The sequence below is a fragment of the Trichosurus vulpecula genome, chromosome 3 (assembly GCF_011100635.1).
Source record: "Trichosurus vulpecula isolate mTriVul1 chromosome 3, mTriVul1.pri, whole genome shotgun sequence".
Taxonomy (NCBI): Eukaryota; Metazoa; Chordata; class Mammalia; order Diprotodontia; family Phalangeridae; genus Trichosurus; species Trichosurus vulpecula.
In genome coordinates, this window is record NC_050575.1 from 134,446,879 (window position 1) to 134,461,591 (window position 14,713).

Here is a 14,713-nt window from a genome sequence, read left to right on the forward strand (position 1 = left end):
TTCACAGTCTAGTCAGTCTAAAATTCTGGCCCCAAATTTATTAAGCAAACACTATAATAGAGACAAGGATAGAGGTAAAGTGATCCCTGTGGCATAAAAATGATGGGAAGACACCCAGAATCTGCCTATAAACAGGCCCATCCAGTCACCAAAGGACTTATGAGCTTCTAAGTGCTCTGACATGGACCATACTATGGCCAATAAGGTCTCCATATCTACCCTTCACATTCCTGAACACTGAAACTATAGCCTCCCATTGAATTAATTTTTTATCCAGTAGTTTAAAAAATATGTTTTTTTGTGAAAGGATCCAAATTTAAGAAACTTTTGGGTGACTTTGGCCAAGAACAGCTGACAGCTACATAATTAATATTTTGGGCTCCTTTATTACATTTGTTTGTGATGTTTCCTTGAGTAGGACTGCTAGGTCTTTGGATTTCTGTCAGGTCTTGTTAAGCCAGAGGCTACGTGTGTGCTTTTTGCTGATTGGGCACCAAAGGTTTCAGTGTATCTCCTTGTTGTTGGTTTTTAGGTAGGACTAAGCTCTTTAGTGGGAATATAATGTCCTCAGCTTCTTACACTGCAAAAGGTGAACAGCAGAATTGGAGGATTCTTTATTCTTCTCCTAGTCACCACCTCCTGCCTACATGCAGCTAGAATGAGGACCAGCACTGACAGGGATCAGAACAAACTAGAATGCTCAAAGTGAACCCATTCAATGATGCATAAAATCTCTCAAGTGCAGATGAGCTAAGATATATGACTATAACTTCTCTTGGTTAGAGATTGGTAGGAAACTTTCCCTGATGTGAGCCACCAACTAACATTATGAGGTTGTAAAAAGAATCCGGGTTAAGGAGCTCTTCTCTTTGACTTAGACAATCTGATCTAGAATTGGACTCTTCTGCCCTCAGAACAGTAGACAGAAGTCAGGGTAAGACCCAGATGTTGGGGTGAATAAAGGGCAAAATAGAGGAGAAGAGAGATAGAGAGAGAGCAGTAAGGAGTTAGATATTCTAAGTGACTAGGAAGAGTTCTATGATGGGAGGGGCTAGGCAATGTCTATAGTAGAGAGTGAGGGTTTAGTTTTCCTGAGACATGTGCCTCCTCCAGGGGACAAAGAAAGGGAGAGAGTGAGTGAGACACGCAGAGAGAGCTAGAAAAAGATAGTCCCATGGAGAGAGAGCAGCAAAATAGTCTGCCCACAGAGGCACCAACATTTTTGTGGGTGAGGCTTGTGGGGTAATCTAAAGAGACAGACAGAAGGAAATCTTGAAAGACAAAAAAATAAAGATGGTGAGTGTTAGTGTGTGTCAGCAATGAGGAAGACAGGGAGTGAGAAATTTTGTGAGATAGTCAAGGTAGAAAATGAAACAATGAGAGTGTACAAGTGAGTAGCTACAAAGGCAGAAAAGAAATAGACAAATGATGAGCAGGGATGGAAAGATCAAGTGAAGGTTTGGTTTTTTCTGGACAGAGGAGGCATAGACATGTTTGTAGGCATAAAAAATTAGCCAGTAGAGGGAGACTGAAAATAAGTCTAAGAGTGGTAATGACAGAGGGGGCAATCTGTTGGAGGACACAGGATGCAATGGGATCATTTGAACAAGTAGAGGGGTTAGGGTTAGTAAGGAATAAGGCACTTTGATCACGTGAAACAGCTGAAGGAGGAAAAAGTGACAGAGAGTATATGAGTGATGGACCATGAGGAAGAGGGGAGAAGAAGGAGTTCACAGTGAATGGCCTCAATTTGGTCTCATATATTGCTGCAAAATGAGAGGCAAGGATCTCAGCTGAGGAGTGGGGAAGTCATGGGATGTTTGAGGAGAGATGAAAAGATTTGGAAGAGCCACTGTGTAGGGTAGAATAGTGAGTTGAAAAGGAAAGTATAATAGGATTGCCTAGCAGCAGTGAGGGACGAGTTGAGGTTTTGAAACCTAAATTTGTGGTGGTCCCAGTCAGAAGAGTTGCATGATTTTCTCCACCTTTATTTAGCAGCACGTGAAGGGGATGAATGGTGGGAGTGATCCAAGGTTCAAGATTGGCTGGGCCCAACTGGTGATATGATAGGGATCAAGGGATTGAAGAGAGTAGGACAGTGTAAGTTGCATTGGTTCACCAAGAGGTCAAGATGGGGAGAAGTGGAAAGAGTGGCTGGTGCAGGGAAGATGGTCTGGGAGAGAATATGGGGTCAAGGAATTGGAAGTCAAGATGTAGATGAAGAAAGAGTCATGCAAGGAAAGACAGAGGGAGAGGTGAAAAGCCAAGAGGACTTCAGAATTCTTGAACATGGAAATGATACAGTTGTGGATGATGACAAGATAAAGGGTATGACTATCTTTGTGTCTAGCTAAGAGGGGGTGGAGGATTAACTCATGGGAGGTGAGCAGGTTGAGGAACTAAGTCTTTAGGGTGCTTGAGGGAGAATCAGTTTGGATGTTGAAGTCCCCTACTGTGAGAATGGGAGTTGGGGAGGAGAGAAAAATTGTAAGCCATTTATCAAACTCATTGAGGAAGGAAGGGGAGTGACCTGAGAGTCTGTAGACAACAACCACCATGATTTTCACTGGCTGGTAGATATGAATAGCATGAACTTCAAAGGAAGATAGGTTACTGAATGAAAGAGGAAGAAGGAATACCTAGAAGTGGAAATGAGGAGTGAGGAATATTCTAACTCCCCTGTGTCAACCAGTAATCTGAGGAGAATGAGGGAAGGTACAACCAGTACTGGACAGGGCGGCCATGGAGGCTGTGTCATTAGGGACAAGCCAAATTTGGTAAGAGCTAGTAGATGGAAGGAGTGAGAGAGGAATAGATTTAAGATGAAGGAAGTTTTGTTGCCTTCGGACAAGGCATTACAGAGGAAAGGTTAGGTAGAGTTATGAAAAAACTTTGTGATGGGAAGTTCAAGGGAGTGGGAGTGAGGGATGAGGTAGGAAGGGGTGTGGAATGGGTTGTGGAATTTGGATGATGATCTCCAGGAGTTCAGAATCACTGTGATGTAAAGGATATGATCAGGTGTACCTTCCTACTATTACTGCCAATAGTCTGGAAGTTTCTCCCCACCATCCTTACACTTTGGTGTTATTCTCAACTCTCCTCACTCTCTTACCCCGCATGTCCAATCAATTGCCAGATCTTATAGCTTATTCATACACAATATCATCTCTCATATTCATCAGCTTCTCTCCTACATGACCACCACGTTACTTCAAACATTTTACCCCTCAAACCAGAACTATTGCAATATCTTTTAAATTGGTGTTCCATTCTCAGTTTTCTACCCACTTGATCCTGCACAAAGTTTTATTCCTTCTATCATCCCTACTCTCTCACTTATTTTCAATCTTGCTCTGTCTGCTGGCTTCTTCCCCACAACCCACAAAAATGCCCCCATTCCCCGCCACCCTCAAAAAACCCTCATTTGATCCTACCATCCACTCTAGCCATTGTCCTATATTTCTCTTCCCTTTGGAAACTAAAATCCTTCAGAAGGTCATTTACAATAACAGCTGCACTTCCTTTCTTCTCACTCACTCACTCTTCTCATTCACTTTTTAACTTCCAACATCGTCATTCAAGGAAGACTTTTCTCCAAAGTTACTAATGATCTCTTCACTGCCAAATCTGATGACTTTCCTCTGTCTTCATCTTTCTGAACCACTCTGTAGGCTTTGACACTATAGATTACTCTCTTCTCCTTAATACTCTCTTCTCTCCAGGTTTTTGTGACCCTACTCTCTCCTAGTTCTGCTCCTACCTTCTCAGTCTCCTTTGCTGGATCTCCATCCAGGTCATGGATGCTATCCATTCGTGTCCCAAAGCACTCTCTCCTGCGCCTTCTTCTCCCTCTATACCATTTAACTTGGTGATCTCAACTTCCATGAATTCAATTATAATTTCTAGATTCATAATTCTCAAATCTTACTGCAGTCCTAATCTCATGGCTGATCTCCTGACTCACATCTCAAACTTCCTACTGGACATCTCAAATAGGATGTTCCATAACTGAATTCATTTTCTTTCCCCCTCTCTACTTCCTCACTTCCCTTTTACTGTCCAGGGCACCATCATTCTTTTGGGCACCAAGGCTCAAAACCTAGATGTCATCTTAAACTCACTCTCCTTTTTTTTCCTCTGACACATAGTATACTCTACATCACCTCATACCTGGACTATTGAAATAGCCTGCTGCCTGATCTACCTTCCAACAAGCCTCTCCTCACTCTAGTCCATCATTCAACTAGCTGTCAAAATGATCTTCCTAAATTGTAGATCTGACCATGTTGCTTCCCTCCTTAATAAATTCAGGTGGTTCCATGTCACCTCTAATATCAAATATATAGGAAAATCACCCTCATTTAGTTGTCTTATCAATCAAGGAATTAAGTATCTTTTTGCAGGACATTAATTCTTCAGGGGAGAAAATCACCATGCACCAACATTACAAAAAACCTATTTGTACATAAGATCTCTCGTAATTAGCTGGCTGCCTGTTTACCCTACTATTCAGGTGGTTTGGTTTTTTTTTTTACAAAGAGAAGGAATCTGTGAAGGACAAAGTTCTTAAAAATGTCAAATTTCCTCTTATTTTGGATGAATCTGAATGACATACATCAAAACGTCAAGAAAAAAGGTCTCCTTACAGTCAAAATTTTAAATATCTAGCAGACAAAAAGTAAATTGATAGTCAAAGACATCCAGCAAAAACAATGGTGTGTAGAAAGAAGTTAAATAACAGAAAATCTGTTTTCCTGATGATATTGACTCATAACAGACTTAAAAGCCTTGGTAATACATCAGGCAAGGTCTAGTTCCTCAAGCCATTATGTGTCATGGGTAAAAAGAAACAAAATGAATAGATTTGAAATTTGATGACAATAAGGTTGGCATTTTTACACCAAAAGCTATCTTTAGGTTATCTGGTGGTGCAGATTGGGACCTAGCTTACTTTCCCTTATATGGGCCTTGCAGAGTTGCAGTAATTGAGGAAGAAACATCACAGTAATCACCTTAGCTAAATTTAACTACATGTGAAATAAATGTTACTTGTGGATCATTTCTAAACCCCATAGCTCTTGAAAGAAGATATTTTAGGTGGTTCTAAATAGTTTCCCCTCCTGTGGAGCCAAGAGGATAAAATAACACTTGAAATTTGTTACATGTAACAAACAAAACTAAAAACAGGATACCCAGAAGCGAGAGTTTGTCTTTGGACTCTGCCACCCCTGTATAAAAGTAGCAAGCTAAAGTCTTTTTTTAGAGCCTTATTTCTTGTGTAATCCTTTTCAAAAATTCTAAATGGAAATGACTTTCAACCACAACTTTCCATCCTGGTGTTTAATTTCTTTTTCTACCTATTCCAGACCAATATTTGGCAATCAAATATTTATTTTAAACCTGTCAATCTATAGGGCAGCTAGCTGGGATAGCACATCAAGTGCCAGGCTTGGAGTGTGATAGCATAAACAAATTAGAAAGTCAGGGAAGAAATTACCTTTTAGATCTATGGGTAGGTGGAAGGTTTCTCACCAAACAAGTGATAAAGAACATCACTGAAGATAATAAGAATAGCTAACATTTACATAACATTTTAAGGTCTGAAGAGTGCTACATTATCTCATTTTTTCGTCACAATGCTATGAGGTAGACGCTATTAATATCTCCATTTTACAGATGAAGAAACTGAGGCCAAGAGAGGTTAAGTGATTATCCTATGTGTCTAAGACAGGATTTGAATGCAGGTTTTTTACATATAATTGGAAAATAAAATATTAAAGAACTGGAAATTACAGGAATGCCCACCAACTGGGGAATTACTGAACAAACTGTGTTATATAATTTTGATGGAATACTACCTTGCTAAAAGAAATGATGAGCTCAATGATCTTTTAAAAAAACATGGAAAGATTGGCTTGAAATAACAAAGAGCAAAATGAGCAGAAACAAGAGAACATTGTATGAAGTAACCACAATATTGTTTTAAGAATGACTTTGAATGAATAAGTTATTTTGACTATTATAAATTCCCAAATTTACTATAAAGGACATATAAAGAAAGATACTATCTGCATTCAGATAAAGAACTTAAAATAGAAGTATGCATAGAATAATTTTACTTACATATGGATAAATGGATATACATCTTTCTGTGTCTGATGGTAGCCATTTCTAAGGCAGGAGATAGGTAGGGAAGGAAAAAAAAGGGGGAGAAGAAATTTACATGATAATTTTGTTGTGTATTTGAAAGAATAACAAGTACATAGTAGATTTTGCAGTTTCATGTGCAGTCATCTTTTTATGGTATTATGTTATGAGAATGCTTGTTTCATTCCATAAATTAAAAATAAAATAATTTTTGAAAAAATATTAAAATGGAGGTAGCTAGGTGGAGCAGTGAGTAGAGCACCAGTCCTGGAGTCAGGAAGACCTGAGTTCAAATTCGGCCTCAGACACCTGACACACTAGCTGTGTGACCTTGGCCAAGTCACTTAACCCCAATTTCCCTGCCTTTCCCCCCTCCAAAAAGAAAAGTTAAAAAATATTAAAATGAAAGATTCAAAAAAGAAGTGTATTAGCCAGCCCTTGTCAAGGAAAGACTCTTTAGACACTATGTCACAGTAGCAGAGGGAAGAGGATGGTCCTGAAAAGCACCCACTAGATAGTAGCGGATACTGGATCCATCACAACAACAAATACCTAGTAAGATGCCCTACAGAGACAATGCCATAGAGAACGGAGATACAGAAATACAAAGAACAGCAAAATAGCATCAGGAAAGGAATCAGCAGCTCATATGTTTCAAAGATATGAGCTGACACAGTCAAAATTATGTCCTGGGCACACATGACACTACATATGTGCTTTGAGTGTTTGTGCCCTCCCACACTAGTGATGTGAAAATCTGTGGGTGAGTGTACCCCATGAGTACGTTGGGGGATTTTTTTCTTGTGATTTGTTATGATGCCTGATTAAGTGTCTTTTATTTTTAATTAATGTGTCCTCTGGCTGACTAATAAACACCTAAGTGGTTTGATATGGTTTTAAGTGGACACTGATCTACAGAGTGATTCAAACCTGAAATAATTTTCCCATGAGCCCATGTTTAAGGGTTTAGCATTGAATATACATAAAAGTAGATATTAAACACTCTATAGATTGCTATCTAAATGACTATGCATTCCTATAAAAGTAATAGACTTTGTGTTCTATTTCTGTTTCTTTACTCCTCAAACCAGAACTATTGCAATGTCTTTTAAATTGGTGTTCCATTCTCAGTTTTCTCCCCACTTGATCCTGCACAAAGTTTTATTCCTTCTATCATCCCTACTCTCTCACTTATTTTCAGTCTTGCTCTGTCTGCTGGCTTCTTCCCCACAACCCACAAAAATGCCCCCATTCCCTGCCACCTTCAAAAAACCCTCATTTGATCCTACCATCCACTCTAGCCGTTGTTCCATCTTTCGATTTGTCCATGGCTGGTAAGCCAAGCACACTAGGGACTGCAACTTAAATCCTATTTTTTTTAATAGAAGCAATAAAGAGACCAGAGAAAGGTAAGAGCTTAGTACTTTAAAAGTAGGAGATCCAGAGAACCAGGAAATGCCAACTTGGAGGGAACCAAACACAAAAACTGAGTCAAAAGAAAAGATGCTGAGAGAAATACCAAATCCAAACAGGAAAAAAATGTAAAAAATCTAAATGGGGTGTCAAAAATTGGGAATCTGAAATTATAGAAAAGTTGACTGTCAGATGGACATAACCTTGGAGATCATCCTGTTACTCAAAGTTCATATTGAGACATATTTTTATTGGACATGATCAATGCAAGGAATTGTTTTGCTTGAATATACATGTTTGTAACAGAGTATGTATATCAGAAGAGATAGAAGTCACAATTTCACAATTATAGCTACAGAGAGAATTCTTACCAAACAAGGGATAGGGGGAAGCATAAAGTATAAAATAGAAAACACATGAAATTAAAAAGCTTTTTCACTAATAATATCACTGAACACATAATTAGAAGAGATGATAGAGTGGGGCGAAATATCACCAAAAAGGGCCTGATATCCCAAACAAACATAACACCAAAAGCCATTCCCCAATGAAGAAGTGGTCAAAGGACATCAACAGTTTTCAAAAGAATTGTAAGCTATAAATGACCACATGAAAACATTTTCTGAGTCACTAAAAAATAGTTTTGCTGTTGTTCATCCTTTGTTCTTGGAAAGGACCAATGACGTCATGAGGATGCTATCATGACTTGTGTGTGAATTGGATCTAAGTGAGGCAGAGCTGTACAAAGTCATAAGCCTTACTCTCTTCTCTAGAGTCACTGAAGCCCAGTGGCAAGACAGAAGTCAAGATGAATGGTAAGACAAATGCAAATTAAAACAACTCTGAAGGTCAACTTTGCCTCATGTAAATTGGCAAATATTACAAAAGATGTGTACAGTCAACAATGAAGAAAGAAAGGCAGATAGATGCCATGTTAATGGAGAGGTGAAGTGATCCAATCTCTCTGAATTTCAATTTGGAATTGTGCAAGAAAAGTGAGTTAACCATCTGCACTCTTTCACCCAGAGATCTCACTACTGGGCATGTATCTTGAAGGAAGTAAAAGACAAGGGGAAAAATGTCCAATATAGGGGCAGCTAGGTGGCGTAGTGAGTAGAGAACTGGCCTTGGAGTCAGGAGGACCTGAGTTCAAATCCGGACTCAGACACTTGACACAATTCTAGCTGTATGACCTTAGGCAAGTCACTTAACCCCAATTGCCCTGCCTTCTCCCCTCAAAAGAAAAGCACAAAAATGTCCAATATAGCCTGACATAACAAAATATTCATAGCAGCATTCTTTGCAGTAGCAAAAAACAATAAACAAAGTGGACGCTCATTGTCTGAGGGAATCACAAACCTATATCATATTAATACAATAGGGTATTCTTGAAAAATAAGAAGTGACCAATATGAAGAATTCATAGAAAGAAAGAAAGAAAGAAAGAAGGAAGGAAGGAGGGAGGAAGGAGGGAGGAAGGAAGGAAGGAAGGAAGGAATCTAGACAGTAAACCCCAAGTTAAGTGGGCAGCTTCTGGCCATCAAAATTTACCTTCTTTGGACAGGAGAAGGAGAAGGAGAGGGAGAGGATGAGCTGAGTCACCCAACTAGCTGGGTCCCCTTTCAGGCAGCTCAGTCTACTCACAGGTTGCGTTTGCCCTTTATTTTCGAAGAGGACCATGACCCAGTTCACTCCAAAGCTCATAGATTGGACCACAATAGGTCCTTGCCCAAGTTCTACCTAATGGTTGTACTTTGGGCCCTCCTGGCTTAAAGTAAATATGAATGGTAACTGTTTCTCTTTGGAACAGCGACCCTAAGGGTCTTCCCCACCCAGTTTGATTTTTTTCTTTTTCTTTTTCTTTTTCTCTGGTTAAAGGGGCCATCCCTTGACACACTTCTTAAAGAGGCCTGTTCACTGAATGAGCATTACCTCACTCTAAGTGAGTACATGAAAAGGCCTTAGCCTAAAAAGGCCAAGGTCTCCCAATGCATCCTGGGCCATCTCCAGTCATTAGGCCACTGGACCTAGATGGCTCTGGAGAAGAAAGTGAGACTGGTGACCTTGCACATTTCCTCCCTCACTCAAATCAAAGTCAACTGCAAGTCATGTCATCATTTCCCTGATGTTATGGTCCTCTTTGAAAACGAAGGACGAGCACAACCTATGAGTAGAGGAAGCTGCCTGAAAGGGGCCCCAGCTACAGTTGGGTAACACAGCTCTTCCTTTCCCTCTCCCTCTCCTTCTCCTTCTCTCCAAAGGAAGCTAAATTTTGATGGCCAAAAGCTGCCCACTTAAATAGGGGTTTACTGCCTAAATTTATTTCTTTCTTTCTTTCTTTCTTTCTTTCTTTCTTTCTCTTTCCTTCTTTTCTTCCTTTCTTCCATTTCCTTCCTTCCTTCCTTCTTTCTTTCTTTCTTAATACCTTAAACCCAGCTCACTCTGAAGCTCATATGGAAGAAACATCAGAAAGGAAGAACAAAGAAATATCAGAAAGGAAGAACAAAGGCTATTACAATAGTTCATGAGAGAGGTGGTGAGCCCTGAATTAGACCAGTAACTGTGTGATTTGAAAGAATGGGATGAGTACTGGAGATAGGTAGAATCAACAAGATCTGTGCAACTGATTGGATATAGAGCATGAGGGAAAGGAAAGACTTTAGTACGATATTAAGATTGCAAACCTGGGTGATCAAATAAGATATACCTACATACATACATGTATACATCTATTACACATATACATGCATGGATATATATACATATATGTATGCACATATATAGTGTTGTATATGTACGGATATATTATTAAAAGGACATTAAGGCATGTGCCATGAGGGAATGAGGTACTGTAAAAAAGGGCATTGAATATGGAGTCAGAAGACCTGGGTACAAACCTCAGATCTATTGCTTATTAACTGTGTGATCCAGCATGAGCAGAGTTGGTCTTGATAGCTTCTAAGAAAACTTCCATATGAAGATACAAAATGAAATAAGCAGAACCAGGATAATATTATGCAGAATGACTATAGTAATATAAATGGGGGGAAACAACAACAGAACAATCAAAACTGAATGTTTCCAAATTATAATGACCAAGCTTGGCCCCAAAGAAGTGATGGGAGAAAAAAACCTCTCCCATTGCTCAGCAGCGTTGGGGAATTATAGGGATGGAGCACTGCATTCTCAACAGCCCCTTTCATTGAATGGAAATCTGGCTCCTGCATATTCCACTACTTCCTGCTACTTCTGGTGCCCCACTCCCTTTGAAGCAACAAAGAATTAAATATATATTTTATATATATGTTTACAAATCCAGATTTGCTATTTATGAGGTTCCAAGTAGTGACAGAGATGCCTGGACTAGGGGGCCCAGTGGACTTGAGGCAAAGAAGACCTAACTTCAAATATTTCTTCAGCCACTTACTGACTGTCTGACACTTGGCTAGCCATTTGTAAAGCCTAGCAATCAGTAAGTGAAAGATCTTTCCTGCCCATTTAACAGGCTTCAGGTGGAGCCAACAAAGGGGGGTGCCTCCCCCCCTGTCTGATTAGAGACAGGCCCACATCCTTTCACTAATTAAGTGTGAGGCCTCAGGCTAGTTAGCAAACTAGTTTGCTAGTTTGAGAGAGGTGTGAAGCCCTCAGGGCCCTAAGGGGAGTTGCTAAAACCAGAGCCAGTGGTTTATGCCTGAATTCTAGTCAATCTGATGACATCTAGGACTATATAAAAAGAGAGAACGGTACTCGGAGCAGAGCAGAAACTGAGGGCTGAGAACTGAGAGCAGAAATAGACACAATGGAGCTGGAAGCAATGGAGCAGAGAGAAGCAGGATTCAAAAGCAGAGGGCCAGCATCCAGAGTGTGTAGAGCCAAGAGTGCTGAGCACAAGAGGGAGTCTCGGAGATCAAGGAATTTGGAGTTGGCAAAGTTGTAGGAAATAGTGCTGAGCCGAGAGTTAGGATTCATGAATGATCTTCTTACAGGAGGGCCCTAGCATCAAGGGGAAGTACAAGTATGACTTGGTTTCTGCTATAACATTTTGTTATAATCTCTTTGTTACTATAGTGAGGTGGGCTTATTGGTTTTGGAATATTATTGCCACAATATCAAATTGGAGGCATTGGTCCTTGAATCTGATCCTCTGTAGTCTAAGTAAATGTTACACTTCTTCTGCCTTCTACCTAGAGAATTCCTTATACTTCATGATTCTGAACCATTCAGGCATGCCCATTGTCCTCTCAGAGGTCATGAATTTTGCCTTACTGATATACAATTTAACCTTTCTCATCCACAGTTTCCTCACCATTAAAATGGAGATGGTAACCTCTTAGAGTCATAGGATTAAATTAAAAAAATATATGAAAAGCACTTTATAAACCTTAGATAACTCTGTAAATCCTAGTTATTGCTGACTCTAATTATTATTATAATTATTGTTGATGCCTCTGGTTCAGTCCTCTCCCAGGGTTCCAGGACAAGGGTTTCCTCTCCCACCCACCCCTACCAAGACTTCCGGCTCCAGCAGATGCAGAAGGGGTCAAATTAAATTTCCTTGGACAAGCCCCAACTGCTCATTCTGGCTGCCTTTCCACAGATGTCGCACCACTTTCACATCACATCATTCTGGACAATTGACTGGCTTAATTTAGGTATATTCAAATGTCCCCATATCCCTATTCAATAAACTCCAGTGGCTCCTGGATCAAAGACAAAATTCTCTGTTTGGAATTCAAAGTCCTTCATAACCAAGCCCCCAAATACTTGTCTACTTTTCTTACACCTTACTCCTGGACAAATACCCTTCAGTCTAGTGACACTGGCCTCCTGACTGTTCCACAAACAAGATATTCTATCTCTTGACTCCTTACTCCTCAGCTCTGACAACTGACTTCCCTGGCTTCCTTTAAACCAACAACTAAAATCTCTTCTTTTACTAGAAGTCTTCTCCAAATACTCTTCATTCTAATGCTGTCCCTTTATTAATTATTTTCTGTTTATCCTGTATATAGCTCACTTTACATATATTTGTTTGCTTGTTGCCTCCCTCATTAGACTGTAAGTTTCTTGAGGTCAGGGACTGTCTTTTGCCTCTTTTTGTATCCCCAGCGCTTAGTACAGTGCCTGACACATAGTAGGCATTTAGTAAACACTTATTGATTAGTTGATACAATGTAACCCATACAAATAAGATAACATTCGCTTGGTTGTGTGGGTCATTCATGGTTATTTTGCTATATTTTTCATGCTTCATTTTTATATTGAAATTTTTTGTGTGCCTATGATCAATGCGGATTCTCCAAAGTGCAAAGCTCCCTGGAGGCATAGGGCCAAGACAAGGCTTGCTTTGTCTAAGAACAGTACTGCCAGGGAATACAACTTGTCAAACATTGTATCTCTCTCAAGTGTAAAAGTACTCTGCACACATCAATTAACTGTTTAATCAATATTTGTATTCCCTTTGTCTTATCTGTGACATTTGTGTAAACTACAAATCAGGTGTATTATGAATGTGTGACTTTGTTGCAGTTGCATCTCAGTGTAACTATGCTCTTGGATATGTTCCCTATTTAGTCTTAGGAATGATCTAGTAGGCTTCCTTTTGTCAGTGAAACTTCCTTTTTAAACTTGTGGCTCCAGGCTGGTGTGTCACGGGAAATGTTTCCACATCATTTCCATGTGATGCAGCGCCACCTAATGGTGATGAAGGAGAAGGCCAGAGACTGGTATAGAGGCTGTATCTATTCAGGTTGAGGCTGGTTCAACAAGGTGTATTCTACCCATGTCCCCAGGACTACAGATGGGAACTTAGAGGGCTGAGCATCTACCAACACACACACACACACACACACACACACACACACACACACAGTAAGTGAATGATGTTTAAGAAGCAAGAGATTGCTGAAAGAGACAACAATTATATAATATTCGATTCCATTGAAAAATATTTTTCTATTATCTACTAGATGGCAGCTAGCTGACACAGTGGATAGAGTGCCAGGCCTGGAGTCAAGAGGGTTCATCTCCCAGAGTTCAAATATGGCCTCAGACACTTACTTAGCTGTGTGACCCTGGGCAAGTCAGTTAATCTTGTTTACCTCAGTTTCCTCATCTATAAAGTAAACTAAACCCCACATAGTGTTGCCAGGAGTTGAACACAACTGAAATGACTAAACAACCAATGTACTGTGCTAAGCATTAGGGATACTCAAGGATTCAAAATAACATACCCTCTCATTCCCATAGACTTACCCACTTGTCTCTTACCCACACACAACCAGTTATATGTCACCATATCAGCCACTCTCTGCAGGACAAAGGAGCTTCTGTGAGGGATATGAATAGAGTCTAAGAGAGTATATAAGTCCCAGAGATCCGTTAACTTGTAGATCATGCTGTAAATATAACTTACATAACTTTTATCTAAGTTTGATATGTCTCGCATCCTATTTTTGTGGATAAAATGGAGGCATATTGAGGAGTATGGTATGGTATAGTATGGTATGATATGGCATGGTACTGTATAATATAGTACAGTACAGTATAATATAGTCAAGGATAGGATGGACAGAACAGGACAGGATAGGATAATGCAGTACAGGATGAATAGGAAAGGAGGGGAGAATTAGAAAGACTAGAAACTGGTTGAATTAAGGAACTCAAAGGACATTGATTCATTGTTTAATTTCGCTTTGGTAGGAGATCTCTAGTAAAGTGCCCTAGAGAACAATGTTTGACCTTCTGATGTTAAATATTTTTATCAGTGACTTTGATAAATATATAAATGGTGTGCTTATTAAATTTGCAAGTGACACACAGCTGGGAGGAATAGCTAATATACCAGATTACAGAGTCAGGATTCAAAAACATCTTGAAAGTGGAGAACATTGGGTTAAATTCCATAATTTAAAATTTAGTAGTCATAAATATAAAGTCTTACATGGGTTCAAGAAAATCAACTTTCATAAATAAAAGTTGAGAGAGGAATAATATAATATCTAGTATTTATATTTTATATACCTATGCATATAGCACAACTATGCAGGGCTAGCCATGTTGGTCAAATGCCAAATGTACATTTTCCTAAAAGACTATTTTATGGAGACCTCACAAAGGGCAAGTGCTCACATGGTAGGATTCAAGAGAGGAG